The sequence below is a fragment of the Pongo pygmaeus genome, chromosome 15 (assembly GCF_028885625.2).
Source record: "Pongo pygmaeus isolate AG05252 chromosome 15, NHGRI_mPonPyg2-v2.0_pri, whole genome shotgun sequence".
NCBI lineage: Eukaryota > Metazoa > Chordata > Mammalia > Primates > Hominidae > Pongo > Pongo pygmaeus.
This window is the reverse complement of record NC_072388.2, coordinates 39,438,323-39,453,463: the sequence shown is the minus strand read 5'-3', so window position 1 is coordinate 39,453,463 and position 15,141 is coordinate 39,438,323. Positions and strand designations below refer to the sequence as shown.

Here is a 15,141-nt window from a genome sequence, read left to right as displayed (position 1 = left end):
AAACAAGTTTACCTATGTAACAAATGTGTACCTGTGCCTCTGGACTTAAAATAAAAGTTAAAAAAAAGTCTGGTCTTAAAGCTTTGAAATTATTTCTTCTGCTTGGTCCTGTCTATTGAAAAAGCTTTTAATTGTACTTTGAGATTCCTTACATGAGTTTTTCAATTTTAGAAGCTTTGGTTGATTTCATTTTAAGATGTTTATCTCTTCTTTCATTTTCTGGGTTACTTTAAAAGTTTCCTTGTGTTGATTTTCAACACTGTCTTGGATGTTGCTGAGCTTCCTTGCTGTCCATACTTTAAATTATTTGTCATTTCTGAGTTTCCATTTTGGCTAGAGGTCATTGCTGGATATCTAGTGTGATCCTTTGGTAGTGTCAGTACAGTAAGATTTTTCATGGTGCCAGAATTTTTGTGCTGGTTCCTTCTCATGTAGAGACGCTGATACTTGTATTTTTTTGTAATTATTTTCATGCAGGTAATTTTTTTGTTCTTTCTTTCTCTATAATATTATTGCTTTCTTTCTTTCCCCTTTCCCCTTCCCCAGAGAGTGTGACTGTAGGGAATGCTGGGTAGAGTGTTTCGGCAATTCTTCTGGCATGTTTTATACTGGGCTGTGCAGTGTGACCTACAAGCCAGAAGATGATGCTTATAGGTAATAGCTGGGAGCAGGCAATATAGCCAGGTATAAATTTGATCCTTATTTAAAGGCATAAGCTCTCTGCCGGCTCAGCCAATGGGGTAAGCAGTCAGAAAAAAAGAATGAAATCAATCATGCTTTTTGCAGCAACATGGATGCAGCTGGAGGCCATTATCCTAAGAGAATTAATGCAGGAACAGAAAACCAAATATGATATGTTCCCACTTACAAGTGGGAAGTAAACACTACATATTCATGGACATAAAGGTGGCAACGATAGAAACTTGGGACTACTAGTAGGCAGAGGTAGGGATGGGGGTAGCCATTGAAAAACTATTAGGTGTTATACACAGTACTTGAGTGATGGGATAATTTGTACCACAGACATCATCATCATGAAATACACCCAGATAAGAAACCTGCACATGTACCTCTTCAATCTAAAATAAAATTAAAAAAAACACAAATAGTTTAAAAACAAAAAAATGGAAAATGATATACCATGTAAGCATGACCAACATAGAGCTATAGTGGCTATAATAGTTTTCTATCTTAAGACAAAAGTTGTTAATATAGATTGAAAAATTGTAATGATAAAAGGGTAAATCCATCAAGAGGTGTACCAATTATAAACCTATGTGCATCTAACAACAGAGATCCAAAACATAGAGAGCAAAATTGACAGAATTGAAGGGATTAGCATATATTTCAATAACAATAATTGGGTATTTGAATGCTCACCTTGAAATAATAGCTATAATAAGACAGAATATCAATACTCAAATAGAAGATTTAAAAAACATGATAAACTACTTAGACCTAAGAGATATCTATAGAACATGTCAAAAAAACACAGCAGAATATACATCCTTCTCTAATAAATATGAAACATTCTACAGGAAAGAACAAAAAAAAAGCCTCCATAAATTTTAAGAATTGATTGCATCAAACTAAAAAGCTTCTTCAAAGTAAACAATGAACAAAGTGAACAGACAACCCACAGATTAAGAGAACATAATAGCAAACCATATATCTCTGATAAGGGACAAAAATCTAAAATATACAAAGAACTAAATAATTCAACAGCAAGAAAACAAATATCCTGATTATAAAATTAGCAAAGAACCTGGCCAGATGTATCTCAAGAGAAGACATATGAACGGTCAACAGATATGTTAAAAAATGCTCAACCTCTCTAATCATCAAATAAATGCAAATACAAATCACTATGAGATATTTTATCAAGCTCTTTTGAATGGCTGTTACAAAAAAGACAAAATGTAACAAGTGTTGGTGAGTACCTGAAGTAAATGAAATCCTTGTACACTGTTGGGGATGTTAACTAGTACAAGCATTTTGGAAAATAGTATGGAATTTCCTCAAAAACCTAAAAAGAGAATTACCATATGTTCAACAATTCCATGTCTGGAATATATACAAAAGAATTGAAATTTTTATATTAAAGATATATCTGTCCACTCATGTTATTTGCAGCATTATTTACAATGGCCAAGGATGGAGCAATCTAAGGGCCTATCCATGGGTAAATAAACTTTTTAAATGCAGTATATATACACAATGGAATACTACACAGCTTTTTTAAAAAAATGACATTATTTTCATTTGTGACAACATAGAACTGGTAAACTTTATGTCAAGTGAAATAAGCGAGACACAGAGAGATAAAATAATGTATGATCTCACTTACATGTGGAATCTAAAGACATCGATTTCACAGAGGCAGAGAGTAGAAAGTTATTACCAGAGGCTGTGGTGGTTTGACGGGGGGAATGGGAAGAGAAGATATTGATCAAAGTGTACAAGGTTTCAGTTAGATGGCAGGAATAAGTTTTCATGATCAATTGCACTTCATCATGACCACAGTTCATAATAATGTATTTAATGTTTTAAAATTGCTAAAATAATGGATTTTTAATGTTCTTACCATAAAACTATAAGTTGGTGAGATAATGGATATGCTGATTAGCTTCATTAAATTTTTCTATAGTGTATACAAAGATCAAAACATAACATTCTATCCCATAAGTATAATTATTTCCAATTAAAAATAAATAAGGAAATCTTTTTTGAAATGGTTGAAATTGTAAAATTCATTTCACTGACCTTGGTTTAATGGCATTAGAAATCAATCCCAAAAGGAAATATGGAAAATTTAAATACATGTGAAAATAAACCAGACACTTTAAATACTAAACAAGTCCAATAAGAAATCAGAAGAGAAATTATAAAGTACATTATATTGAGATGAAGGAAAATGAAAGCATAACACGCTAAAACTTATGGGAGGAAACTAAAACAATGCTTAGGGGAAAAATTTATAGCTGAAAATATAGATATTAAAAAAGAAAAAAATCAAATCCATAACAGAACTTTCCACCTTAGAAAACTAGAATAAGATGACAAATCAAATCCAAAGCAAGCAGGAAATAAAGAAAATATCAATAATTTAAGCAGAATTTAAAGAAATTCTAAATAGAAAAGCAATAAGAAAATCAGTAATATTAACAGTTAGTTCTTTTAAAAGATCAATTTAATTGATAAACCTTTAGCTAGAAATACCAAGCAAAAGAGAAAAGACAAATTGCAAAAAATCAAAAATAAAGGAATGATCATTATTACTGACTGCAGAAATAACTATACAAGGAAATATCATAAACAACTGGATTCCAACAAATTATATAACCTAGATGAAAGGCCTGATAAGGCCCTAAATTCCCACCTCTGGCTAACCTTGAGGGTTTACCATTATAAAGCTAATATAAGAAAGACTCTGTGGTACTGGCATAAAGATAGACATATAAATCAATAAAATAGAATTTTATTGCCCATAAATTAACCCATTATTTTATGGTCAATTGATTTTCAACAAGGCTGCCAAGTTAATTCAATGGGGATAAAGTAGTCTTTTTAACAAATGGTTCTGGAATAAAACTAGATGCCTACATGCAAAATCATGAAGATAGATCTTTGTTTTCCATTATACACAAAAATTAACTAAAATGGAACATAAAATTAAATATAAAAATTAAAACTAAAAAAAAATCTCCTAGAAGAAAATATTTGAGAAAATATTTATGATCTTGGATTAGGCTAAAATTTCTTAGATATAAAAGCAAAAACACCAGTGGAAAAAAACATAAATTGGACTTCATTATCAAGGAAAAGAGAAAAGACAAATTACAAAATCAATATTAAAATTAAAACTGTATTTCAGCAGACACAATAAAGAAAATGAAAAAAGGCATTGACAGAATGGGGAAAATATTTGAAATCACATATCTATAAAAGCTACTTTTATCCAGAAGTTAGAAAGAATATCCATAATTCCATATTAAAGAGACAACCAAATTTAATAATTGGCAAAGAATCTGAATAGATATTCCTCCAAAGAAGATATAGTAAATAATATACAAATAGAAAATATTCTGGAATTATTCAGTGGTAATAGCTGCACATCTTTGTGAATACACTAAAAACACTGATTTTTACTTGAAAGGATAAATATTATTATATGTAAATTACACATCAATAGAAAATCACAGTCTGACTATCAAAATTTGTACAGATATTATTGGTTTTAGATAGACTAAAATAAGTGCTGAATATTTTTGTTGTTTTTTATTATTGTAGCATGAACTCAGGAATAATCCAATGTAAAATGGATACATACAGGCACTTAAGACTCTGGAAAGAATACATTTCCAAATGAAATAAAAGAAATAGACTGGAGGAGCCAAGATGGCCGAATAGGAACAGCTCCGGTCTACAGCTCCCAGCGCGAGCGACGCAGAAGACGGGTGATTTCTGCATTTCCATCTGAGGTACCGCGTTCATCTCACTAGGGAGTGCCAGACAGTGGGCGCAGGTCAGTGGGTGAGCGCACCGTGCGCCAGCCGAAGCAGGGGCGAGGCATTGCCTCACTCGGGAAGCGCAAGGGGTCAGGGAGTTCCCCTTCCAGGGGTGACAGACAGCACCTGGAAAATCGGGCCACTCCCACCCAAATACTGTGCTTTTCCGACGGGCTTAGGAAACGGTGCTCCCAGGAGAGTATAGCCCGCACCTGGCTCAGAGGGTCCTACGCCCACGGAGTCTCGCTGATTGCTAGCACAGCAGTCTGAGATCAAACAGCAAGTCGGCAGTGAGGCTGGGGGAGGGGCGCCCGCCATTGCCCAGGCTCGCTTAGGTAAACAAAGCAGCGGGGAAGCTTGATCTGGGTGGAGCCCACCACAGCTCAAGGAGGCCTGCCTGCCTCTGTAGGCTCCACCTCTGGGGGCAGGACACAGACAAACAAAAAGACAGCAGTAACCTCTGCAGACTTAAATGTCCCTGTCTGACAGCTGTGAGGAGAGCAGTGGTTCTCCCAGCACGCAGCTGGAGATCTGAGAACAGGCTGACTGCCTCCTCAAGTGGGTCCCTGACCCCTGACCCCCGAGCAGCCTAACTGGGAGGCACCCCCCAGCAGGGGCAGACTGACACCTCACACGGCCGGCCAGGTACTCCAACAGACCTGCAGCTGAGGGTCCTGTCTGTTAGAAGGAAAACTAACAGAAAGGACATCCACACCAAAAACCCATCTGTACATCACCATCATCAAAGACCAAAAGTAGATAAAACCACAAAGATGGGGAAAAAACAGAGCAGAAAAACTGGAAACTCTAAAAACCAGAGTACCTCTCCTCCTCCAAAGGAACGCAGTTCCTCACCAGCAACGGAACAAAGCTGGACGGAGAATGACTTTGACGAGCTGAGAGAAGAAGGCTTCAGACGATCAAATTACTCCGAGCTACGGGAGGATATTCAAACCAAAGGCAAAGAAGTTGAAAACTTTGAAAAAAATTTAGAAGAATGTATAACTAGAATAACCAATACAGAGAAGTGCTTAAAGGAGCTGATGGAGCTGAAAACCAAGGCTCGAGAACTACGTGAAGAATGCAGAAGCCTCAGGAGCCGATGCGATCAAATGGAAGAAAGGGTATCAGCCCTGGAAGATGAAATGAATGAAATGAAGCGAGAAGGGAAGTTTAGAGAAAAAAGAATAAAAAGAAACGAGCAAAGCCTCCAAGAAATGTGGGACTATGTGAAAAGACCAAATCTACGTCTGATTGGTGTACCTGAAAGTGACGGGGAGAATGGAAACAAGTTGGAAAACACTCTGCAGGATATTATCCAGGAGAACTTCCCCAATCTAGCAAGGCAGGCCAACATTCAGATTCAGGAAATACAGAGAATGCCACAAAGATACTCCTCAAGAAGAGCAACTCCAAGACACATAATTGTCAGATTCACCAAAGTTGAAATGAAGGAAAAAATGTTAAGGGCAGCCAGAGAGAAAGGTCGGGTTACCATCAAAGGGAAGCCCATCAGACTAACAGCGGATCTCTCGGCAGAAACTCTACAAGCCAGAAGAGAGTGGGGGCCAATATTCAACATTCTTAAAGAAAAGAATTTTCAACCCAGAATTTCATATCCTGCCAAACTAAGCTTCATAAGTGAAGGAGAAATAAAATACTTTACAGACAAGCAAATGCTGAGAGATTTTGTCACCACCAGGCCTGCCCTAAAAGAGCTCCTGAAGGAAGCGCTAAACATGGAAAGGCACAACCGGTACCAGCCACTGCAAAATCATACCGAAATGTAAAGAACATCGAGACTAGGAAGAGACTGCATCAACTAACGAGCAAAATATCCAGCTAACATCATAATGACAGGATCAAATTCACACATAACAATATTAACTTTAAATGTAAATGGACTAAATGCTCCAATTAAAAGACACAGACTGGCAAACTGGATAAAGACTCAAGACCCATCAGTGTGCTGTATTCAGGAAACCCATCTCACGTGCAGAGACACACATAGGCTCAAAATAAAAGGATGGAGGAAGATCTACCAAGCAAATGGAAAACAAAAAAAGGCAGGGGTTGCAATCCTAGTCTCTGGTAAAACAGACTTTAAACCAACAAAGATCAAAAGAGACAAAGAAGGCCATTACATAATGGTAAAGGGATTAATTCAACAAGAAGAGCTAACTATCCTAAATATATATGCACCCAATACAGGAGCACCCAGATTCATAAAGCAAGTCCTGAGTGACGTACAAAGAGACTTAGACTCCCACACATTAATAATGGGAGACTTTAACACCCCACTATCAACATTAGACAGATCAATGAGACAGAAAGTCAACAAGGATACCCAGGAATTGAACTCAGCTCTGCACCAAGCGGACCTAATAGACATCTACAGAACTCTCCACCCCAAATCAACAGAATATACATTTTTTTCAGCACCACACCACACCTATTCCAAAATTGACCATATACTTGGAAGTAAAGCTCTCCTCAATAAATGTAAAAGAACAGAAATTATAACAAACTGTCTCTCAGATCACAGTGCAATCAAGCTAGAACTCAGGATTAAGAATCTCCCTCAAAACCGCTCAACTACGTGGAAACTGAACAACCTGCTCCTGAATGACTACTGGGTACATAACGAAATGAAGGCAGAAATAAAGATGTTCTTTGAAACCAACGAGAACCAAGACACAACATACCAGAATCTCTGGGATGCATTCAAAGCAGTGTGTAGAGGGAAATTTATAGCACTAAATGCCCACAAGAGAAAGCAGGAAAGATCCAAAATTGACACCCTAACATCACAATTAAAAGAACTAGAAAAGCAAGAGCAAACACATTCAAAAGCTAGCAGAAGGCAAGAAATAACTAAAATCAGAGCAGAACTGAAGGAAATAGAGACACAAAAAACCCTTCAAAAAATTAATGAATCCAGGAGCTGGTTTTTTGAAAGGATCAACAAAATTGATAGACCGCTAGCAAGATTAATAAAGAAAAAAAGAGAGAAGAATCAAATAGATGCAATAAAAAATGATAAAGGGGATATCACCACCGATCCCACAGAAATACAAACTACCATCAGAGAATATTACAAACACCTCTATGCAAATAAACTAGAAAATCTAGAAGAAATGGATAAATTCCTCAACACATACACCCTCCCAAGACTAAACCAGGAAGAAGTTGAATCTCTGAATAGACCAATAACAGGAGCTGAAATTGTGGCAATAATCAATAGCTTACCAACCAAAAAAAGTCCAGGTCCAGATGGATTCACAGCCGAATTCTACCAGAGGTACAAGGAGGAGCTGGTACCATTCCTTCTGAAACTATTCCAATCAATAGAAAAAGAGGGAATCCTCCCTAACTCATTTTATGAGGCCAGCATCATCCTGATACCAAAGCCTGGCAGAGACACAACAAAAAAAGAGAATTTTAGACCAATATCCTTGATGAACATTGATGCAAAAATCCTCAATAAAATACTGGCAAACAGAATCCAGCAGCACATCAAAAAGCTTATCCACCATGATCAAGTGGGCTTCATCCCTGGGATGCAAGGCTGGTTCAATATACGCAAATCAATAAATGTAATCCAGCATATAAACAGAACCAAAGACAAAAACCACATGATTATCTCAATAGATGCAGAAAAGGCCTTTGACAAAATTCAACAACCCTTCATGCTAAAAACTCTCAATAAATTAGGAATTGATGGGACATATCTCAAAATAATAAGAGCTATTTATGACAAACCCACAGCCAATATCATACTGAATGGCCAAAAACTGGAAGCATTCCCTTTGAAAACTGGCACAAGACAGGGATGCCCTCTCTCACCACTTCTATTCAACATAGTGTTGGAAGTTCTGGCCAGGGCAATTAGGCAGGAGAAGGAAATCAAGGGTATTCAATTAGGAAAAGAGGAAGTCAAATTGTCCCTGTTTGCAGATGACATGATAGTATATCTAGAAAACCCCATTGTCTCAGCCCAAAATCTCCTTAAGCTGATAAGCAACTTCAGCAAAGTCTCAGGATACAAAATCAATGTGCAAAAATCACAAGCATTCTTATACATCAATAACAGACAAACAGAGAGCCAAATCATGAGTGAACTCCCATTCACAATTGCTTCAAAGAGAATAAAATACCTAGGAATCCAACTTACAAGGGATGTGAAAGACCTCTTCAAGGAGAACTACAAACCACTGCTCAAGGAAATAAAAGAGGATACAAACAAATGGAAGAACATTCCATGCTCATGGGTAGGAAGAATCAGTATCATGAAAATGGCCATCCTTCCCAAGGTAATTTACAGATTCAATGCCATCCCCATCAAGCTACCAATGACTTTCTTCAAAGAATTGGAAAAAACTACTTTAAAGTTCATATGGAACCAAAAAAGAGCCCGCATCGCCAAGTCAATCCTAAGCCAAAAGAACAAAGGTGGAGGCATCACACTACCTGACTTCAAACTATACTACAAGGCTACAGTAACCAAAACAGCATGGTACTGGTACCAAAACAGAGATATAGATCAATGGAACAGAACAGAGCCATCAGAAATAATGCCACATATCTACAACTATCTGATCTTTGACAAACCTGACAAAAACAAGAAATGGGGAAAGGATTCCCTATTTAATAAATGGTGCTGGGAAAACTGGTTAGCCATATGTAGAAAGCTGAAACTGGATCCCTTCCTTACACCTTATACAAAAATCAATTCAAGATGGATTAAAGACTTAAATGTTAGACCTAAAACCATGAAAACCCTAGAAGAAAACCTAGGCATTACCATTCAGGACATAGGCATGGGCAAGGACTTCATGTCTAAAACACCAAAAGCAATGGCAACAAAAGCCAAAATTGACAAATGGGATCTAATTAAACTCAAGAGCTTCTGCACAGCAAAAGAAACTACCATCAGAGTGAACAGGCAACCTACAAAATGGGAGAAAATTTTCGCAACCTACTCATCTGACAAAGGGCTAATATCCAGAATCTACAATGAACTCCAACAAATTTACAAGAAAAAAACAAACAACCCCATCAAAAAGTGGGCGAAGGACATGAACAGACACTTCTCAAAAGAAGACATTTATGCAGCCAAAAAACACATGAAAAAATGCTCACCATCACTGGCCATCAGAGAAATGCAAATCAAAACCACAATGAGATACCATCTCACACCAGTTAGAATGGCAATCATTAAAAAGTCAGGAAACAACAGGTGCTGGAGAGGATGTGGAGAAATAGGAACACTTTTACACTGTTGGTGGGACTGTAAACTAGTTCAACCCTTGTGGAAGTCAGTGTGGCGATTCCTCAGGGATTTAGAACTAGAAATTCCATTCGACCCAGCCATCCCATTACTGGGTATATACCCAAAGGACTATAAATCATGCTGCTATAAAGACACATGCACACGTATGTTTATTGCGGCATTATTCACAATAGCAAAGACTTGGAACCAACCCAAATGTCCAACAATGATAGACTGGATTAAGAAAATGTGGCACATATACACCATGGAATACTATGCAGCCATAAAAAATGATGAGTTCACGTCCTTTGTAGGGACATGGATGAAATTGGAAATCATCATTCTCAGTAAACTATCGCAAGAACAAAAAACCAAACACCGCATAGTCTCACTCATAGGTGGGAATTGAACAATGAGAACACATGGACACAGGAAGGGGAACATCACACTCTGGGGACTGTTGTGGGGTGGGGGGAGGGGGGAGGGATAGCATTGGGAGATATAGCTAATGCTAGATGACGAGTTGGTGGGTGCAGCGCACCAGCATGGCACATGTATACATATGTAACTTACCTGCACATTGCACACATGTACCATAAAACCTAAAGTATAATAATAATAATAATAATAATAATAATAATAAAAAAAAAAGAAATAATCAGAAGCAGAGTCATTATTAATTCCTCTAAAATAATGAGTATATATATCTAAATTGCTAAGTTTAGAACATAATATGTCTATGATCAATTAAGCTTAATTATAGGAAGACAGATGACTTTTCTTTAAGTTCATATGTACGTTGTTTCACCTGACCAGTGACATTTATATTGATGCAACGTAAAATATGAACTATTACCTTTCTTGCCTCAGCAAAAATAAATCCAGGGCTGTGATTGGATCCTGGTTAATGAATATAAGCTTGGCCCCTAGAACAAAATCAATGGTTGTTTTTCACTTCTGTGAAATTTAATGATAAAATCTGGATCAATTTTTATTGTTGCTTACGTACTTGTTGTTGGAATAGCAGCCCAAAAGTGCACATGAAGAAAATCTATTCTCTTTTAGGAAGCAATCCTGAGTTGTCTGTGCTTTCCTTATTTTTCACGTTTCCAGGTATAATTCCCAAGGAAACATGGTCCTCTGGAGTGGTAGGGATTTTTTATATATTGAAAGTTCTAGTAACTGGATCATAAATACAAGACAGGGTACATAAAGTAGTCGATTGAAAGTATGCTTTCCACTTAAGAACTAAACTCTGGTGAGGAACATATTGTCTAATTTATCACATCAGGAATAAGCCAATTATCCATCCTTTGAGATTAGTGGAATTCTCTTAATAGAAATGAATAATTCCTGAGAAGCAGGCTGGAGAATATTTGAAAAGAACAAACACACTGACTACTGTGGTGAGAATAGCTCCTATATCAATTGTTCACCCTGGTGAACTCAGTTATGCCCACAGGGTGAAATGGTTTCTACAGAGGCATCCTAGTAATTTGTGGTGAAAGCCTGATTTTTAGAAGATTGAAGGCTGGAGTTAATACAGATGAATAATTCCAGTATAAAATGAACCAGGGAATATTTCCTCCGTAATATTTAATGAAATATCAATTAGGTGTTTATTAGGAGCTTAAGTTGTAGCAGATAGATCTAATCATCAAAAAGATTCAGAGAAACGAGCAGGTAAATGATATATTTAAATGTGAGAAAGGATAGGAGGGTCAAGAATGTGGTAATGATATAAATGGAGTAATATTTTGAAAAATCCTTTTAGGACAATTGCTAAGGTTCATTTAAATAAAGTAACAAGTAACAAAGTAAGAAGAAAGAAGGATAGTAAGATCTCAAAACATTCTTTTTCTGTTATTGTAGATGGAATCTTTCAATTTTGTGCCAACATTGTATTGATTTGAAGGTCTTGGTTTACAGTCTTTAGCCTGAAGAATATTTACTTCTAAGGGTTCTTAAGATTAAGGTCTCACTGAAAGAAGGGGCCAGCTGGGCTTCCTGGGTAGAGTAGGGGCTCAGAAATCTGTGAAACTCACTCAATTTCCTATATCAGGACTTACTTCATTCCTGGATGAATAATATTGAAGATATATGCTTAAAATATTCTTAACACTAGGATTTGTGCATGCATTTTCTTCCCCAAGAAAGCTACAAACAGCGAAAATTTTGCTATAAGTTTCCCTGAGTCCTCTCTCCCTCTCTCCCTGTCTCCTTTTCCCCTCCCCCGAAACGAAAAGGCATGTTAACTGCCTGTTTTTCTGTGACCAGCAGACCTTACCTATACTCCCAATTCCAATTCGTTGTAAACATACTTTGTAAAGTCCTCTGAGATCCTGTCTTCTTTGCCATGCCACTGCAAGGTCATAAAGTAGATAAAACCTAAGCTGCAATTCTGATTTTCCTCAAAATCTAAGACATGTCACAAAATAATTTACTACCTTCCTCACTCTGGTGACATCTTCCTGCCACAAGTATTTCCCGCCTTAAGGAGTATAAAAGGCAATCACTAAAAACCCACAGTGGCTACCTGTTTGGGACCCCTTCCACACTGTGAAAGCTTTGTACTTTCACTCTGCTCAATAAAGCCTACAACTTTTTCTCTCTATTGGTCCGTGTCTCTATCACTTGCCAAGGTTACCTGCCACACCAATTCTTTGGTGTGGCTAGGCAAGAACCTTAGGCATTACATTTTGGTGAGCCAGCCAAGAGTCTCCAGGAAAGGCATCTAGATCGTCACATGGTGAGTATGATTGGACCTCTTTCGCTTGCTATTCTGTTCTGTCCTTCCTTAGAATTCAGAGGTTAACCCAGGCTCCTGTTGGCCACTTAAAAGCAATTAGCACAGCCGCTGGACTAAAAGACACGGGTGTCAGGCTGTCTGGAAAAGGGCTCTCTAACAACCCTCCAACCCTTTGAGTTGGGAGCACTGGTTGGCCTGGAACCAGTTCCAACTCTTTTGCTTTCCGTGGTGGTCCCGAATTGCACCCGGGAGTGCTCGGTGGAGGTCTTAGTCTCCCAGATATCCTGGTTGAGACCATGGCCCCAGCAGAGGCTCCCCCTGCACTGGTTACTGAGCATGAGATGGCAACATCTTCTGACTCCTGCCTCCTGGGTCCTAATGTCCACCGACTAGACTTCTTTCCTCATCTCGCAAGCAAGGTTATTTCCACTAGGCAGGATCAAGATTCCCTATTTAGAAGTCTTAAATTCTTGGGGTGGGACCCAGAAGATCCCTATTCATGGTGCCCTCTAGGGTTTAGGCAGGTGTAACCATTTGATGGCTATTTTGAAGGGCCACTATATATCCCCAATATAGTGTATGGTCCCCCACATCAGGACAATTTAAAGACAAGTCTGTACTTTTCATGTGAATAGTAGAAGCCTTAGGGCATTTCCTCAATTGCTCCCCAGATAAACTTTCCCCTTCCTTGGGGCCCCTCAAGTACAATCTGTGGTGCATAGGCACGGGTCTTAGAGCTGTTGAGTTGTTGTTTCAACCATTCAATAATTGGTATTGGAGGGAAGAAAATATAGTCAGTTGGGACACAGGATACTGGTACTGCCTTGAGAGGGGTGCTTACTCATTTGATGGCAAGTGGGGACAGAAGGCTAAAGTACAGCAGCTGTTCTCTCGGCCCTGGCCTAGAGGACATCCACCACCCCCTTTAAGCTTACTAAGCCTCCTGTCGCTAATTCAGAGATTTCTCCTTGAAGGACAGTTTTATGGCCAGGCCCACATAAATTGGGCCTTACCATGTAAGCATCAGTGGTGCCCCCAACCCAGGCCTTGCCAGCCTGGAACAGGTAGGACACATTGGCAGAAGGACCACAATAAATCCATCTGTCCTTGTGCCCTATTTAGTGGTCAGTGGGTGCACAGCAGGGGCAAGGGAAGTTTCCATCTTGCTAGTAAGCATGGTTAAATCTGGTAGATGGAGAGTTCAGGAAAAGCAGCCATGAGCTGTGAGCACAATTGGACCTGACCTTAGAGGACACTCTAAGGGAAGACGAGTCCCAGGACTAACCAGGGGTGCGGGCATTCCTGTGTTCAAAATTCCAGCTGGGCACCACATCTTCAAAACTGGACACTCCCTTAAGATGTATCCTGAATTACTGGGACAAATTCGACCCTGAAACCTTAAAAAAGAAGCAGCTGATTTTCTTCTGTACCACTGCCTGGCCACAGTATTCCTTACAAAATGGAGAAACTTAGCCCCCTGAGGAAAGTATTAATTATAACACTCTTCTACAACTAGATCTTTTCTGTAAACAGGAAGGTAAATGGAGTGAAGTCCCTTATGTACAGGCTTTCTTTGCCCTTCGTGACAATACTACCCTATGCCAAGCCTGCAAGCTTTGCCCAAATGACAGAGGCCCACAATTACCTCCACACCCAGGGCCTCTTCCCTTAGCCCCACTCTCCTCCCCCACTGATTCTACTCCATCCAGCCCAACTGAAGTATTAAAGGCACCCCGGAAAGAGAACATAAGCTCTGCGAACCAGGCACCCAAACTATGTCCCTTACAAGCAGTAGGAGGAAAATTTGGGCCCATTCACGTGCATGCCCCCTTTTCACTCTCAGATTTAAAACAAATAAAGGCAGATTTAAGGAAATTCTCTGATGATCCTGATAACTATATAGATGGCCTGCAAGGATTGGGGCAGTCCTTTGATCTAACGTGGAGAGATACCACGTTACTTCTTGATCAGACCTTAAGTCCTACTGAAAAAGAAGCAGCTTGAGCAGCAGCCCAGCAATCTAAGGATCTGTGGTACCTTAGCCAGGTAAACAATCGAATGGCCCTGGAGGAGAGGGAAGAATTCCCCAAAGGGCAACAGGCAGTCCCCAGTGTAGACCCTGACTGGGATACTGACTCAGATTATGGAGATTGGAGCAGCAGGCATTTGCTAAATTGCATTTTAGAAGGGTTGAGGAAGACTAGGAAAAAGCCTATGAACTACTCAATGCTATCCACAATTACACAGGGAACAGAGGAAAACCCCTCCGCTTTTCTAGAAAGGCTAAGGGAGGCCCTAAGAAAGCACACCTCCCTAACTCCAGATTCCATAGAAGGCCAACTCATTTTAAAGGATAAATTTATCACCCAATCAGCAGCTGACATTAGGAAAAACTCCAAAAGTCTACCTTAGGCCCAGAACAAAATTTGGAGACATTATTAAATCTGGCAACCTCGGTGTTCTATAACAGGGACCAAGAGGAACAGGCCAAAAGGGAAAAGTGAGATAAGAGAAAGGCTGCAGCCTTAGTCACAGCCCTCAGACAGGCAGACCTTGGTGGCTCAGAGGGAAACAAAAGAGGAGCAAGCCAATTGCCTAATAGGGCTTGTCAT

At 38.9% G+C, this 15,141-nt stretch overlaps 1 pseudogene; it reads left to right on the top strand.

Moving 5' to 3' along the window:
• The first annotated feature begins 12,825 nt into the window (after positions 1–12,825).
• On the top strand, positions 12,826–14,941 carry LOC129012329 (uncharacterized; annotated as a pseudogene).
• Positions 14,942–15,141: the final 200 nt, after the last annotated feature.